This window comes from Corvus hawaiiensis, chromosome 31 (genome assembly GCF_020740725.1).
Source record: "Corvus hawaiiensis isolate bCorHaw1 chromosome 31, bCorHaw1.pri.cur, whole genome shotgun sequence".
Classification (NCBI taxonomy): domain Eukaryota; kingdom Metazoa; phylum Chordata; class Aves; order Passeriformes; family Corvidae; genus Corvus; species Corvus hawaiiensis.
Window position 1 is genome coordinate 2002493 of NC_063243.1, and position 10543 is coordinate 2013035.

Below are 10543 nucleotides of genomic sequence, written 5' to 3' on the forward strand. Positions count from 1 at the left end.
TGAGGTTTCTTGGTCTCAATGTTGGTGCTTTAGTTTTTTTGTGGGGGCTGAATGTTATATTTTGGAGGGTGTTTTATCTGAATCTTGATGTTTTGGGAGTTTTGTGTCTGTGTCTTGATGTCTGGGGGCATTTTGGTCTGAATCGTGGTGTTTTGGAGGTTTTTATGGACACAAGATGCCTGGTGATGGACCTGGGCAGGAGGAGCCCCCAGCCCAAGGCGCTCACTCCTTGTTTTTTCCCCAGTCCAGGATTTGTCATTCCCAAGGCGTGGCCGGATGGAGGAGGAGGAAAAGCCCCGGAGATGCCGCATGAGGAGGGGCTGCAAACACAGCCCAGAGAGATCCAAGGAGGAAAGAGCCCCCCTGTGCCGGGAAGGCAGCCGGAGATCCAGGGGGAGCTCGGAGCTGGGGGAGAAGCCTCAGGGTGGGGAGAAGCCCCACAAGTGCTTGGAATGTGGGAAGGGCTTCAGCCGGAGCTCCAGCCTGAGGGAACACCAGAGGATCCACACTGGGGAGAGGCCCTATGAGTGTGGGGAATGTGGGAAGAGCTTCAGGCAGAGCTCCAACCTGATCCAGCACCAGAGGATCCACACCGGGGAGAGGCCCTATGAGTGTGGGGAATGTGGGAAGGGCTTCACCAGCAGCTCTGAGCTGATCCGGCACCGGGTGGTCCACACAGGGGAACGGCCCTATGGGTGCTTGCAGTGTGGGAAGAGCTTCGGGTGGAGCTCCGAACTGAGGGCACACCAGCGCACCCACACTGGGGAGAGGCCCTACGAGTGTTCTGAGTGTGGGAAGAGGTTTCAGAGGAGCTCCCACCTCCTTGAACATCAGCGCATTCACACAAAAGAGAGGCCCTTCCGCTGCTCCGACTGCAGGAAGGGCTTCAAACACAACTCCACCCTCGTCACCCACCGGCGCATCCACACCGGGGAGAGGCCCTACGAGTGTCCCCAGTGTGGGAAGAGCTTCTCCAGCAGCTCTGCCTTGACCAAACACCAACGGAGGCACCACTAAGGGAAGCCCTGCGAGTGCCCCGAGTGCGGGAAGAGCTTCGTGCGCTGCTCCAGCTCCATCCCCCGTGGGAGGATCGGCGTTGGATGATCCCCAGTGACCCCCGTTGGGCAGAGCCCTGGTGACCCCCGTTCCGGGTGATCCGCGCTGGGTGGGGGGAAGGTGTTGGAGAGATTTCTTTGCCTTCTCCTTGTGCTGCTGGGATTTGGTTGGGAATAAATTCCCTCCCTGTGCCCAGGCTGAGTCTGTTGTGCCTGTGCTGGTGTTTTCTGAGGGATTTCTCCCAGTCTTATCCTATCCCAGGAACCCTTGGTTAAATTTTCTCTCCTCTGTGCAGCTGCAGGGGGCAGGGTCAAAGTGGCTTTGGTGGGTACCTGGCATTGTTCCAGCATCACCCCAGGCCATGGACATCCCTGGGATCCCAGTGTGCTGGTGCATTCCCCTCTCCTCCTTTCCAGGCTGCACTGTGATCTGAGAAATGCTTGTTAGGCCTTGGCTTTGAAAACAGCACCTGGGCTCAGCTCTTTCCGAGCTTGTCAGAAATACTGTCTGCTCCCAGGAATTGCTGAGGAGCTCCTGCTTTCCTTATGACCAGCCCTGGAAAAGGTTCCTCTTGCCTGAATGGCATAGCATTCCTGCTCTCCCACTTTCAGACAAAGTGCCGACCCAAACTGTGGCCGGGATGAAACATCATTATGGCTGAAGCCCACTCTCTTGTGACCCTCTCAACAGCGGCCCAAAAGGAGACCCTTTGAGCTCTCCTGGGCCGCCGCGGGCTGTGACCAGCAATCTCCCTCTGAGGGGTGCGGGTACTCTGGTGGGTTGGACGGTCGGGACTGACGGAGACGAGAGATCTCTATAGTCAGATCTTGGAACATGCGGTTTATTGCAAAGGGCGTGGGTACAGGTCACTGCTTAGAGCTGCCAGCTGCAGCTCTGAGCAGGCCCAAGAGAGCAAGAGAGTGAGCGGGTAAGTAAAGAGAGAGAGAGAGCGAGGAATGAGAGTGAAGAAGAAGAAGTGAGTAGAGTAAGAGAGTGTAGTAAGAGTGTGTGAAGTCCTGGTTACAATACAATAAATCATCTTCTGTACTGAATATTCTAATTGTCACTAACCAATCTAATACAAGATACAAATCCTATAGCATTTACATACAGCCTATAAGAGTTCTTATATTACCATAGAGTGTTACATCTTAACTTCTAAAAACTACTCTTTGGACCCCTTCTGCTGAGCTAGTAGGGTCTGCTCTGACCCTTGGACCTGCCTGCCAGCAGAGGGTATTGTTCAATCAAGAGGGGATTACCTTCAGTCGGCCATACCATTGTTTTCCAGTTGTTCAGTAACTAAGACTTGGTATCTCAAAAGCGGCTTTCATTTCGATGTCGCTTATAGTTTTCATATTCCCAAAATCTTTTGTCAGGCAATCATATTTATAAGGCTTTCCTGTTTCATCTTCCCCAACATCTCACCCCGTTCTGATGAACAACTAAGATATTAGACACCGTCCTACTCGTTATTTTTTGCACACACTGAAGTATACAAGGTACTGCTACTAAAACTATAATTATTACTACTAGAATAATCAAGCCTATTTTACAGAGTTCCCTTAGCCAAGGTGCAAAGCTCCAACCATCAAACAAACTGTCTAGCCAAGACGGGTCATCTGTTGGAATTTGGTTAGCTAGGTCCCTTAGGTTTTGTAACTGTTTGTGAATGGAAACAGAATGATCGGATAAGTTCATACAGCATAATCCTTCAAAATCTTCACAGCCATGCCCATGTGCTAATAAAAGATATCAATATAAGTTTGGTGTCTATGGCTGGGAGTTGGAGATACATGATGATCGTCGTATGGCCAGTACTTATCAAGAGTAACATTATCAAAACCTTCTGGAAAAGGTATTCCAACTAAACTGGTTGGAAAAGGTTTGTCAGGGCTTGTGTCAGATAGACAGATGGTATCAGAGCCTGCGGACTTGGCTAAAAGCAACCCAAACATTTGTCTTTGGTTGATTTACAGGTAAAGCTTCACTACAAAAACAAAAACATAAGAATAAAAGCCACATGCATGCGCGCAAATGAGAAAACTCCATTATTTTCTTGAGCTGTTTTTGGCAGATCGCTTTCTTCTGGTGAATCTGTGCACTTCAGGTCTGGGTGCTTGCTTCCTGGATTCCACTTGCAGGGTCACTGGCTGGTGTGGAGGCGTCGGCAGGCTTTGATGAGTGGTACGGCTTCACGTTTTTTGCTGGAATCCACTTGGTTCCTTCACCTGTGGAGAGACATGCAAATCCCTTTCCCCACATTATAAGATCATACGGTCTTTCTATTTTTCCTGATTCCAAATTCTTAAAAACTGGGGGGTGCTCTTTCAGTTTTGCTTTTTTGTTGTTTAAGAAATGTCTGAAAATGAGGGTGTCAGGCTCTTCTGCAGAGCTGTTCAAGAAATTAAAAACATACAAGGTTTTATTCAACCTTCTTTGAGGTGTAGCCTGGGCTTTCCCCCCTTTCTGTTGATTAAAAATGCGTTTTAAAGTTTGATGTGCTCCTTTTAGGGTACTTTTTAGCAGTTGCTTAAGATACGGTGAGCAGATACCACTGTCCTTTATTGCTTTCTGCAACTCTTTAATCTCATGGTGTGGGATAGCTTGCCATGTTCTAGGACCACCAGCTTGCTGGCTGAATAGTACAGGCATAGTTAAAGGATTTAGATTTTCCTCTTTGCAAATTTGGCGTCTGACTTCATGCCAGTCTGTTAATTGAAAATTATTAAAACATTTTTGGGGGTTTTCTACTTTTGGGATTAATGCTGGCGAATTTTCAGGGTTTAGTGTCTCATTTTGGGTTGAGAAATCTGTCCCAAACACTGGGGGTACACCAGAGCTGTTTGGGAACAGACTTAATTCTTTTTTGGAATTGTTTTGTATTGGGATTAAGGTGTTGGCATTTGCAGGGGCAGAATAGTTCTCAGTCTGTCCTGTATTTATAAAAGCAGGTGTCATATTCCACCCTCCCCCTCCTCGTTGCACGGCTTGTGTGCCTGGCTGTGGCAGTGCGATCGATTGGTGATACAAAGTAGTCCCATTCGGTGTCAGGAGCGCAGAGGGCGATAGCGCGGCTGGGTGTTCGAGGGAGTGCGGGCGTGATTCGGTGCTGCTTGGGTTGGTTCCGGGAAGCGGCGGCGGAGTCAGGGGGGCAGGCGCCGGAGCCGCGGGAAGATGTGCGGCTGGTCCCGGGAGCGGTGCTGTGGTTGGAGGAGTGTGAGCGGAGTGATATCGCTGGTCAGGGAGTTGCAGCAATTGCGCATGCGTGGGTTGCGTCATCAGGTCAACGCGGCAGGCTGTGATGGCGGGCGGTTCGGGCAGAGTGGGAGATGGCAGGACTGCAGAACCAGGGGCTGGAGCTGCAGCCGCGGTCGAGGAAGGGGGCGATGGGACGATCATGGATGCCGGTGGCGGTGGGACCGCACTATTCAGCAGCTGAGAAGCGGGAGGCTGCAGTGGATACGGCAGGATCCGGTCTGGGGCCACGGAGGTGGGCGGCGGCGGCAGGGCTGCCCTGTTGGCAGGAGATGATCCCGGGGCGGCGGGAGGCAGGAGGGCCGGCGGCTGGATCGCGGCGTGCTGCTGCTGGGAGCTTGTAGGCTGGGCTGGGGCGGGCAGGAACGGCGCTGCTGGAGCGGCGGTGCCGGGAGACGGGGCTGGGGCAGCGGCAGGCACGGAAGAGGCTGCAGACATCCGTGCAGACGCTGCGGCACCGGCACCAAGTGGCTCGCGGGGCTGGGGCGCTCTGCGTCCCAGCGGGAGCGATGGTGTGCCAGGATCGGGGAATTGCGCAGGAACGCCAGCAGGGACGGGAGTAGACATAGACGTCTGTGCTGCCACGGGGCCGGGGGACAGCTCGGGGCGTGCTGTGTGCGCTTGAACGGCAGGGTAGGGGGATAGGGTTCCTGCGGTAACGTGCACAGGGGGTGCCGAGGGCGCCAGCGCGGCCGTGACAGGCGCTGTCGGCACCGGTGGTTCGGGAGCGGCAGGAGACTGTGAAGACGCGGCAGCGACGGACGCGGATGGAACATTGGCTACCATCGGCGCCGTGTTGGGGGGGGAGGACCTGGGGGGCTGGAAGAAGGGTCGCCGCTTGGCTTTGCGGAGGGCCGGCTATAATGGCAGCCATGGCCATAACAGGCGCGGCTGGGGGAGCGGTAGCACCCGTAGGTAGCAGGGGTGTAGCCGCCACCCTCGCCAAGGTATCACCGGGGGGCGGGGCCATGATGATGCCAGCAGCGGGGGGTGGGGTAACAATGACGGCAGCAGCGGGGGGTGGAGCCGCGGTGATGGAAACGGGGGGGGCACGTGGGGGCAGGGGCAAGGGGCGGGGCCGCGGAGACACTGGCGGACGGGGTGGGAGAGGCGAGGGGCGGGGGCCGCGATGATGCTGGCGGACAGGGTGGTAGAAGCGAGGGGCGGGGCCGTGATGACGCTGGAACCGAGGGCGAGGACCGCGGGAGCGGGGACAGCGGGGGACGAGCGGGATGGCGGGAGCGGGGATGGTGGGAGCAGTGGGAGGGGCCGTAGGGTCCGGTGGGGTGGCTGGGGCCGGGGTAACGGGTGCCGGGACCACGAGCGCGGGGGGCGGGGCGGCGCAAGTCAGCCGGACCGCGGGTACTGGAGCCGCGAGGTCCGGCGGAGGGGCGGGGGCCGTGCCCCGTTGCGGGCTCGCGGTGGCAAGGGGCGGGCTCGCAGCAGGAGCCGGGCTCGGCGGGGTGACTGCTGCGGGCGGCGCCGTCGCAGCAAACAGCTCTACCAGCGCTCTGCAAGCTGGGAGCAGCTGCGCAGCTGCCATATCCCGGTAGGAGACATTATTAAAGAGCTTAACCCCAACTGTGTCCCAGAAGTCTCTTGTAAAGATGGCTGAACGGTCAGCATTTGGGAAATTAACTCGAGTCCATTCTAAAAGATTTTTTTAGCTCCTGTTCAGGTAATTGACTTGGACCGGAGCTTATAAGTAAATGCTTAAGTTGCTTATAGAGATCTCTGTCATGGGCAGAGTGGGTTTGTCCCATTATTAGACCAGTATGATACTCACTTAGATGATGTCGCAGGAGCAGTGTCCTTAGTCAGAGGTCCGTCGTGGGGGGCTGGCCAGGCACTCCAGTCGGCACTCAGGACGCTGCTTTTGGGTCCTTTCTCAGAGCTCCGGTTTTAGGCGTCGCTTGGCAACGGCTTTCCGTGCTCAGGACCTCACGGGTGGGTCCACACTGAGAGCTCCAGCGCGGGCGGTGCTGAGCACTACTCGCCTGTGCTCGGGGCGCGCGGCAGGGTCCCTCCGTAGAGCTCCGGTCGGCACTGCTTAGCAGCGTGTCCGTGCTCAAGGGGTGCCACGCAAACTTCCTCAAAGAGCTCCAGGGAGCCGCTGCGCAGCAGCGGCCGCCTGTGCTCGAGGACTGCCAGGCAATTCCCTCCAAGAGCTCCAGGTAATCCCCGTGCTCGAGGGCTGCCTCGGCAGAATTATAGAGCTCCGGCTTTTACGATGCGCAGCAACAGTATGCCGTGCACACGACACGTTCTAGGTGGCTATAACTGGTCTTTTAGTTACCGTCCATGGAGAAGTCTCCCACAGATGGAAAAAGCTGAACCGGGCCTTCAATCACATTGTGCGCCAGACTGTGGGTGATGGGTGTGGGTTCGGCAATCACGTTGGGCGCCAGACTGCGAGAGCTTGGGTGGGGTTCAGTCTGGACCGGGCATAGACGGACGGTGACGAGAGATCTCTATAGTCAGATCTTGGAACATGCGGTTTATTGCAAAGGGCGTGGGTATAGGGGCACTGCTTAGAGCTGCCAGACTCAGCTCGGAGCAGGCCCAGGAGAGCAAGAGAGTAAGCGGGTAAGTAAAGAGAGAGAGAGAGCGAGAGGAATGAGAGTGAAGAAGAAGTAGTAAGAGTGTGTAAGAGAGTGTGAGTAAGAGTGTCTGAAGTCCTGGTTACAATACAATAAATCATCTTCTGTACTGAATATTCTAATTGTCACTAACCAATCTAATACAAGATACAAATCCTATAGCATTTACATACAGCCTATAAGAGTTCTTATATTACCATAGAGTGTTACATCTTAACTTCTAAAAACTACTCTTTGGACCCCTTCTGCTGAGCTAGTAGGGTCTGCTCTGACCCTTGGACCTGCCTGCAAGCAGAGGGTATTGTTCAATCAAGAGGGGATTACCTTCAGTCGGCCATACCATTGTTTTCCAGTTGTTCAGTAACTAAGACTTGGTATTTCAAAAGCGGCTTTCATTTCGATGTCGCTTATAGTTTTCATATTCCCAAAATCTTTTGTCAGGCAATCATATTTATAAGGCTTTCCTGTTTCATCTTCCCCAACAGAGGGGGCCTCTCAGAGCCAGCAAACCTTCAGGTTTGCTATACCTGGAGATCGCCAAACCACGATGTGTCCTGGGCCGATACTCTCACTCCTCGAGGCCTGATCCTGTGCCCTGCAGGAGAGGAAAAAGCTTCCAAAGTGAGGATTTCACTGACCTCTGAGGGGGATTTTTCACAGGAACCTTGCTTGCACTGATTGTTTCTGTCTGCGTGTGTGCCCCTGCGCATATGCTATAGCAAACCTGAGAGAAATGCTGCTTTCTTAGGTGTTTGAGTCAAGGTTCTAAAAAGTCAAAATTTTAGCTAAGAGTTAGAAGAAATTCGTATTGATTAAGACACAAAGTAGAAAAACAAAAGATAAGTTAATGCTTAGTAGATGCCTAAGCTAGAGCTAAGTGATGTATTATTTGCCATTATATTTTTAAGTTTTGTTTATAGAAGGAAACCAAATGAATGAACTGTCATCAAAAGATATTTAAACTAATAGAACCAAGAACAGCACCTGGGTTTCATAATAATTAATCAAAAGTAGGAGATCTTGGGCTGCGCCAAGAGGTCATGAAGGCCTGCCAACAGCAAGGAGGTAAAAAGGTCACTGTGAGGAAGACATTCCTGACTTCCTCTTTCAGGACCACTGACCCAATTTGAGACCACCAACCCAATTCAACAGAGAAGCTGTGCATGCGTGAAAGACCAACGATCTCATTTTAATACAAAGCGGAGGATGGGAGGTGCTGGGGTCATACATATGCAGAAGATGTAAAACTTTGAGTAATAAATAGAGAACAAGAAACCTTGTACTTGGCTGGCATGTCTTTAGGAGGCTACTCCCATGCCCCCCCACTGGTGCCTGAATAAACATACCACTTTCTAACTTTAATTAGTTAGAGGGTCTTTGTCCATGGATATCGAGATTTAATGAATCACCAGGAACCCTCAACTCCCTTGAAGCCAGCATCCCCCGTATCCCCTGGAAGATCCCCCCACGTCCCCATCCATGTCTTAGTTCAACACCTTTATTTTTACCCTGGGTTTGGGTTTTTTGAAAGGACAAATGAAAAGAAAATCAAGGCCACTGGGAGCCAGGAAGAGGCGGAGCCCCCCAGCCTGGTGTCTTCCCACACAGATCACCAGCACCACGGAGCTCTGGGGCTCTGCCCATCGGGGGTCACTGGGGATCATCCAACGCCGATCCTCCCACGGGGGATGGAGCTGGAGCAGCGCACGAAGCTCTTCCCGCACTCGGGGCACTCGCAGGGCTTCCCTTAGCGGTGCCTCCATTGGTGTTGGGTCAAGTTAGAGCTCTGTGAGAAGCTCTTCCCACACTCGGGACACTCGTAGGGCCTCTCCCCGGTGTGGATGCGCCGGTGGATGATGAGGGTGTAGTTATGCTGGAAGCCCTTCCTGCAGTCGGGGCAGCGGAAGGGCCTCTCATCCGTGTGACTCTGCTCATGTTTGAGGAGACTGCAGCTCCTTGGAAACCTCTTCCCACACTCCCCACACTCGTAGGGCCTCTCCCCTGTGTGCGTCCGCTGGTGTGCCCACAGGCTGGATCTCCGGCCAAAGCTCTTCCCACACTCCCCACACTCATAGGGCCTCTCCCCTGTGTGGCTTCTCTGGTGGACAATCAGGTTGGAGCTCTGGCTGAAGCTCTGCCCACACTCTCCACACTCGTAGGGCCTCTCCCCTGTGTGGATTTTCCAGTGGCAGATCAGACTGGAGCTGAAGCTCTGAAGCTCTTCTCACACTCCCCACACTCGTAGGGCCTCTCTCCGGTGTGGATTCTCTGGTGGACAATCAGTCTGGACTTCCACCTGAAGCCCTTCCCACATTTTGAGCACTTGTGGGGCTTCTCCCCATTGTGAAGCTGTTCATGGACCCCCAGCTCCAAGCTCTGGCTGGATCTCTGGCCGCCTTCCTCCTTGGACCTCCTTGGCCTGTGTTTGCAGCCCCTCCTTGTGCAGCATCTCTGGGGCTCTTCCTCCCCCTTAGATTCCTGCCCCGTGGAGCCACTCAAAACGGCCTCTCCCACCAGCTTCTGCCACGGGGATTTGTCCTGTCTGCGCTCCGTGCTCAGCTTCCTGTCTGGTGGAGGAAGGACAAGGAGAGGATGGGATTTGCCTCTGTGCCACAGGGAAGGGGAAGGAGATCCCCCCAGTCCATCCCCGGCAGGACGGTGTCGGCAGCGGGGTTGTCCTGCAGCCGGGGGCGATGCTGGGCTGGGAGATGGAGCAGGAGAGAAGGGAAAGGGGCACTGACTTCCTCCTCACCTGCCTGGGGCTCCCGGGGCATCTTCCTCTTCTTCGCGGCTTCCTCCTCCTCCATCCAGCCACGGCTTGGCAATGGGAAATCCTGCTCTGGGGGAAAACAAGGCCTGAGCGCCTTGGGTTTGGTGGTTCCGCTGCCCGAGCCCAGCTCGAGAAGTCGCCGCTCCTTTCAGTGTCGAGGGGCCCGGACCCCACTCATCTCCAGCCTCCCCCACCCCTCCAGGCTGCAGGGGGTCCCCCGGCTCCGGAATCGCCCCCCTCCGCTCTCCCTACTCCGGGGCTCCCGCGCTCCCCCCCGGCTCTCCCGGGGATCCCCAAAACCGATATCGCCCCCACACCCCCCCCAAGGGCCATTTGCGGCTCAGCTTTGGGCTCCTGCAAGCTCCGAACATCGCCTGCCCCGCAAAAAACCCTCCCGGAGACCCCCAATGGATTTGGGGCGAGCTCCCCCTCCCCGCTCACCTCGGGATGCGGGGGGGCGATGCTGCCGGAGCCGGGGGAGCTGCGGCCTCAGCGGGCGGGCGGGGGAACCGCGCGCTTCTGCTGCTGCTCCTCCTCTTCCTCCTCCTCCTTTTCCTGCTCCTCTTCCTCCTCCTCCTTTTCCTGCTCCTCCTCCTCCTCCTCCTCCTCTTCACCTCCTCTCTCCTTCCTCTTCCTCCTGCTGCTCCTCCGCTCCCGCCCCGGCCCGGGCAGGTTCCGACACCCCAAAGCAGCCGCGCTGTGCCCTGGGGGGGTTCCCAAAGCGGCCCCGCCCCGCGCGGCACTGGGACCGATACTGAGAGCACCGGGAAGGAACTGGGAGCACGATCCCTCCCAGTACGGCACTTACTGGGAGCACTGGGAGGCAACAGCGACTGGCGGCGGCTGCAGCCGGTGCTGG

At 55.3% G+C, this 10543-nt stretch overlaps 2 pseudogenes; one reads left to right on the top strand and one right to left on the bottom strand.

Annotated features, from left to right (window-relative positions):
* Positions 1–432: 432 nt before the first annotated feature.
* LOC125318737 lies at positions 433–4877 on the top strand (annotated as a pseudogene).
* Positions 4878–8396: 3519 nt separating this feature from the next.
* LOC125318800 lies at positions 8397–10241 on the bottom strand (annotated as a pseudogene).
* Positions 10242–10543: the final 302 nt, after the last annotated feature.